The sequence below is a fragment of the Ovis aries genome, chromosome 4, assembly GCF_016772045.2.
Source record: "Ovis aries strain OAR_USU_Benz2616 breed Rambouillet chromosome 4, ARS-UI_Ramb_v3.0, whole genome shotgun sequence".
Lineage (NCBI taxonomy): Eukaryota > Metazoa > Chordata > Mammalia > Artiodactyla > Bovidae > Ovis > Ovis aries.
The window spans coordinates 46,951,893-46,959,114 of NC_056057.1; positions in this window are offsets into that span (position 1 = coordinate 46,951,893).

The window sequence follows — 7,222 nt, forward strand, 5'->3', positions numbered from 1 at the left end:
TTAAACTTAAAACCTTTTGTACAGCAAAGGAAACTGTAAACAAGATGAAAGGACAACCTTCAGAATGGGAGAAAATAATTGCAAATGAAGCAACTGACAAAGGACTAACTTCCAAAAAATGCAAGTAGCTCATGCAGCTCAATGTCAGAAAAACAAACAGCTCAATCAAGAATGGGTGGAAGACCTAAACAGACATTTCTCCAAAGACATAAAGATGGCCAACAAGCATAGGAAAAGCTGCTTAATATGGCTTATTATTAGAGAAATGCAAATCAAAACTACAGTGAGGTATCATCTCACACTGGTCAGAATGGCCATCATCAAAAAATCTACAAACAATAAATGCTGGAGAGGGTGTGGAGAAAAGGGAATCCTCTTGCACTAGTGGTGGGAATATAAATTGACAGTTCAAGTTCGAAAGCTATCTGCCACAGAATTCCTTCTTGCTAGTCAGGCTTTCAGTTGATTGGATGGATCCCATCCAATGCTGGAGAAGGCAATGGCACCCCACTCCAGTACTCTTGCTTGGAAAATCCCATGGACGGAGGAGCCTGGTGGGCTGCAGTCCATGGGGTCGCGAAGAGTCGGACACCACTGAGCGACTTCACTTTCACTTTTCACTCTCATGCATTGGAGAAGGAAATGGCAACCCACTCCAGTGTTCTTTCCTGGAGAATCCCAGGGACAGGGGAGCCTGGTGGGCTGCCGTCTATGGGGTTGCACAGAGTCGGACACGACTGAAGCGACTTAGCAGCAGCAGCATCCAATGCAGGCCACTATGCTTTAAATGTTCCCTCATTTAAATGTTCATCTCATCCAAAACATTCTCACAGAAATATCCAGAATAATGTTTAATCACATACCTGGGCACCATGGTCTAGCCAAACTGACACATAAAATTAACCATCACACTAGAAAAATAAAGCTGTTTATAAGATTACTGAGGAGAAGGCAATGGCACCCCGCTCCAGTACTCTTGCCTGGAAAATCCCATGGATGGAGGAGCCTGGTAGGCTGCAGTCCATGGGGTTGCTGAGGGTCGGACACGACTTCACTTTCACTTTCCCTTTTCCCTTTCATGCATTGGAGAAGGAAATGGCAACCCACTCCAGTGTTCTTGCCTGGAAAACCCCAGGGACGGGGGAGCCTGGTGGGCTGCCGTCTATGGGGTCGCACAGAGTCGGACACCACTGAAGTGACTTAGCATAGCATAAGATTACTGGGAATCTGCATTATATATTAAGAATTATTTCTATTGCTGTAACCCAAAAAGTGAACTAAGTGAACTAAGTTAAACTAACTTGAGTCCAGTTTGAAATGTTGAATTTAAATGCACCAGAATTCCCTACTATACACTTTTCTAAATTGCTTGTTCTAATGATTAATGGTCACATTAGCAGGGCACCAGTCTATCATGCTTATTCTCAATTATTTTTTCTTGGTCAATATGCTTTATTCACAGATTGTAAGCAGGTAAATTGGTATTCACGCCACACACCTAAATAGAAGCCTGTGAAAGATAATGGGTAAACATTAAGACTCCAAAGTTCTGATCCATGGGGTCATCAGGCTATTGATCTTGCTTGTTTATATTTGCCTTGCCAATCGAAATCCTAAGATATGTCACTTTAATGTGTATTACTAGACAATAACTGCAAATCACAGAATAGATCATCCGCTTCAGTGAAGGCAAACAGATAAAATGATTGAGATTTAGACAACATTTTTTCCCTTGATGAAGGGAGACTTAACATTGAAAGCATATTCTTTTTACTTAATTCAGTCAAGGGTACTTTTTCATGATATTAGGGTGATAGAGGCTCTATAGATTATATTTTCATAAAAATTTCTCAACTAAATATATACACTCAAATGAGATATAAAAAGAATCAATGAATTATTCTGTTGAAAGCAACTTTTTATAATAAAAATGTGCAGAAAAGGATGAATTAACTCTATACATTATTATATAAATATTTGACCACCCTTGAACTGAGAATTTCAAGGACTCTGAGAGCCAGACAAAAAGCTATTTAGTTTCACTGAAGGTTTTATAAGTCTCCCCTTTAAATCAAGCATGTGTTAAATGTTCAAGATGGTTATTACTTAGTGACTCACAACAAGAGGCTCTTAGCCACTAGCAGAAGTAGTATACTTAAAAACTAGTTTCACACTATGCTTCCCATGTCAGAACCCACAAATGCTCCCAATCTTGCTTTTCCACAAGCCTGACTGTTCTAGAAAGTGTCATGGTAGTGCATATATAAATTTATCTTTAAATATAAATTTAACTTTACTGTTTCAAATCATCTTCAACAGTTTAGTGATAGAGCTGGATACAGCAGAGCCAAACATGTTCTCCTCTATCTATTTTCAGTTTATGAAATGTCTATGCGGGGACTTGCCTAGTGGTCCAGTGGATAAGACTCAGCCCTCCCAGTGCAGGAGGCCCGGGTTAGATACCTGGTCAGGGAATTAGATCCCAAATGCCACAACTAAACCAGTCAGTCCTAAACGAAATCAACCCTGAATATTCACTGGAAGAACTGACGCTGATCCTGAAACTCCAATACTTTGGATACCTGATGCGAAGAGCTGGCTCATTAGAAAAGACCCTGATGCTGGGAAAGACTGAGGGTAGGAGGAAAAGGGGATGACAGAGGATGAGATGGTTGGATGGCATCACCGATTCAATGAACATGAGTTTGAGCAAACTCCAGGAGATAGTGAAGGACAGGGAAGCCTGGTGTGCTGCAGTCCATGGGGTCTCAAGAGTCAGACACGACTGAGTAACTGAATAACAAACTAAAGATACCTCATGCCACAGCTAAAAATTCCACATGCTGCAACAAAGATTGAAGATCCTGCATGCTACAACTAAGACTGTAACCTGTCGCAGTCAGATAAATAAATAAATATTTTAAAAGAAAAAAAAAAAACTTAAAAATAATGCCTATGCAATTTGTGGCTTGTGCAGTAGATGGCAGTGTTTTAAAACCCTCCACTTGCAAATCGGGACGATTAAATCTTTAATCAGGCTATTTGTATTATATATAGATGAGGCTCTGCAAAACAGTCATGCTTTGATTGTCACATTTATTACTTCCTGGGAAAATGCTAAAAAGCAATGAAACTTGAATTAACAAACATTTTGTACTTGAGAGGTGCCAGGTGTTACTTGGGGAGTGCATGGAATTCCCTGAGCTGCAGGAACAGAAAAAAATCAGGGTTAAATTGTGTTAATAAGGTCATCAGCGGAGACTCCTTGAGCCCAGATAACCTTAAATGTGTTTTTCAAAGAACTCAATAGTGAAATAAGAGTTTATATCTTAAAAATTGGGCATTTAATAACTCCAGGAGAGGTGAAATTATTCTCTTCATAGAAAAATATTTCCGACACTCAGATTTGCATTGGAAATCTTTAGAAAATGCTTTTGGCTGAGTATTATGCAGCGTTAGTAATATGTTTGTTATTTATTTTCATTGACTGATATGGACTTGTATGTTTCTGACTTAACACTTCACCTAGAAGCAGTCATTTAAACTTTGTTTTTTTATTTTTTTAAATCACTCTATTTACCGTATAGCTACAATGAAAATAAAATTTTCCCCATTATTCCCCAAAATACTTGGAGAAAATAGTTTCCGAAAGGAGAGTAGTAAATCCACAAGGCTCCTGATAAACAAAGCATTTTGTGGAATTCTCTTCTTCAACCTTGTACTCTGTTGTCTTCCAACACTTCCTGAATGCAGAATATTAAACACTTCAACAGCCAATTATGGGGCATGATTCTAGAAACTCTGCTTCATATATACCTACTATGTATTTTTCCTATTTTAGATCAATCCCTGTGTCATGCTCTTGGCTCCACTTCCTACTGCTTTCTTAGGAGTTTTGTTACATTAATTATCCATCTTATTCTCTGTCTCCTCAACCTTTTCTTTCCCCTGCCTTCCTCACCTAAGCCTGGAAATACATTCAACCTTGCCCATCCTAAAAAGATAAATTAGCAGTCCCTTGATCCAGAACCTCATTTTGGATATTGCTTGTATTAGTCAGCTCAGGCTGCTGTAACACAATACCATAAACTGTGTGGCTTAAGCAACAGAAGTGTATTTTCTCACAATTCTGGAAGCTAGAAGTCCAAGATCAAGGTGCTAGCATGGTCAGCTTCTGATGAGAGCTCTCTTTCTGGTAACTTGAAATGGCTGCCTTTAATGGCTGCCTTCTCTCTGTGTCTTCATGTAACAGAGAGTAGGGGATCTTTCTCTATCTTCCTCTTCTTATAAGGCCATTAATCCCATGATGAGGCTCTACTCTCACGGCCTCATCTAACCCTGTTACTTCCCAACACCTCCACTCCAAAGACCATCACATTGAGGTCTGTGGCTTTAGCATATGATTTGGGTGTGGGGGAAACAAACATTTGGTCCATAACATTGCCCCATTGTTCTTCCTTTGGAATTTTTCAAGGAACATTTTGGAAAGAGCAGCTATTACTGTCTGCTCCCCTTCATCACCATTCATGTTCCCACAACTCTCCACAGTTTGGCTTCTGTCCTCTTATGGTGGCTGGAATCACTAAGATCAACAGAGACCTGTCTGTTACATCCGGAGTTTACTCTTCAGTTCTTATACTTGATCTCTCGTGAGTTGTTCGATGCTGGTGATCATTTATTTCTTCTTGGTTTCCTCCTCTGGTTTCTGAAAAATGATGCTGTTCTCTGTCTCCTAAGTCTTGAGTTTCTCCTACTCAGTCTCCTCCAGATTCCCTTCCTCAGGGACTCTCGATGTAGGGTTCCATCCTTGGTGTTCTTCCCTTCACAATCTGTACCTCTCCTTCAGCCTACTTCCATGTCTTAATTACTGCCTCTGTGCTGTGGGCAGTCTCCTGAGGACCTCTTTGCCATGATGCAAAAGGAGTTCCTTGCCTTGCCAGGCAACCTACATCACTTTCCTAGTTAATTAAATATATATTTTCTCAGGACTTAAAATCTGCCTCAGTATCAGCTCTGGGGAGTTTTGTTATTGTTGTTGTTGTGGCAGTATAAAACAAATGTATCCTTTTACTTGTCCAGGAAAACTCTTAAAATATATTTTTAAAGTTTTATAGTGAACCTCTTACTTTTCACTTTTCAACACTAAGAAGCATATTACCTTCCATTGTTCCTCAGTAGGTATGGTCTCCAGGATGCTTCGGTCATGTCTGGATCCTTCACTATTTATCAATGTCTTTCTTAAAATGTGCCACTAAAACTCTGTAAGTTAAGAAATCACTAATCTAATGGTCTTGACACTCTTTTTTAAGATAGAATGATATTCTATGAGATGTTTTCATGAAAAACAACCTGTCTCCAAACCACACTTTTTTTATGAAAAATACATGAATTATCATTTATTTCTATTAAATTTTCTATAGGTTTTAATTCAGTATTCTAGCTGCTGTAAAGAATAAGTGGTAATATGGAATCTGCTGTGTTTATTCAATAAATCATCATTCCTAATTTTGCACTCTGAAATTTGGAATGATCTTGCTTTCTGGGAATTTATTCAAGTCACTGAGATTGATGAACAGATGAAGTCAAGGAGAGCTTCTAGCACAGTTTTTGAAGATGTCGTCTCACTGGTAGCATTGTGTGCTTTACTCAGAATTTTCTCTGAAAGAAGACTGACCCACACCCTGTCATTCACAAGCAGCAGTTGTGTTTGTGCAAACCTCCATAACTCACCAATGATGCTGTCATGTCAACAACCCATCCACGAGGCTTTTGTGGAAATCTTCATCAAATATGCATTGAAAATCAAGATACGTTAAATGTCTACAATGTTTCTGTGTTCTACCAAGCCATAGGTCTTAAGTAAAAAGGAAAATATTAATATTATTGTCTCATTGAACTCTGCTTTATCATAAAGTCCAAAACTTTATCTTGATTTTTATTTCAAATTTCAGATAAAATTTAATTTACCTGTCCTTTTCCCTTTGTTTACTTGCCTTGCTTAGTCAAGACAGGGCACTGGCCGGAGAGAAGTCTTCTGGTAGAAACTGCTTCATTGTTCTGAGTATTTTCCTGACACTTTTCTCAGCATGGTTCATTATAGTGATGAGAAACTATAGTCTAAAAAAATATATAGATTTCCCATTGTGTCACTGGAGAGTCTCTGAAAATATAAAAACTGTGCTTCTATATCATCCCTTGCATATCAGAGTCTCCCAAGTATGTTAGTGAGATTCAAAGTGTGATTTTCATTCAGTATTTTAATCCCAGACACATGAATATAGCATATTTTAGGAAACTCTGATTAGCTATATCATGGGTTTATTTCACACTCTGTTACAAACAGTCCAAACACTTTGATTGGAGTATAAATGCTTAGCCTCAAGATTCTTCCACATTCTAAAGTATTGCCTCAAAATTGATGGTTGAGGAGTCATTCCGCTCAATTGTCATAGCTTTCCAGAAACATCTTACCCAAGCAAATGCGCATGTATAAGTTATCATCTTTCTGTTTTACCTCTTCTTGACTTCCCCTGATCTGTTTGTCATTAGACCTTACGCACTAGGGCAAAACTATGCTAGTCACTCTCTCTCAGGCTTCTGAATACCTACTAGCAGGTGGCATTTCCTCTGGAGTTTCTCTTTTACCGTCCCTTACTCCTCACTAACAACCTCCCATCCTCACTGTTGCTGGTCCATCTTTTACCTTCCCAGACCTACATAATCAACCCTCATAAGCAGCATTTGCAGTTAGATTGAACCTCATCTACACCAAAGTTTAAATCTTCCGGGTGTTTGTCCTTGATTTCTAGCTGTGAAATGAGACACTTTCATTCCTGTGAAAAGAGTTTCAGGTCATACTCAGCAGGAAAAAGTAGATTTTACTTTGGATGGAGGAGTTATTTTCTTCTGCTTCTGAATCAGATTATCCAAGGTTGGCCCCAAAGTCATTTATTTAGGGTACCTGAGATAAAGGAGAGCTTTGTCAGAATGGGCAGCAAGTCTAGGTCAATCCCTTAAGACAACAATTTCAAGAAAGCTATAAGGCAAAGTTTAGGGAAGAAAAATAAACACAGTATCCCCCATCCCCAAATCTGGTCATATGTAGCAATTAATTTGACCAATTATATAATTCTTAGATTGATAGTTACTTTAATCTAAAGAGAGGTCCAACACAAAAGGTCTCTAGGGCCAAGAGAAATCTGAAGTTACCATTCAACCTTTA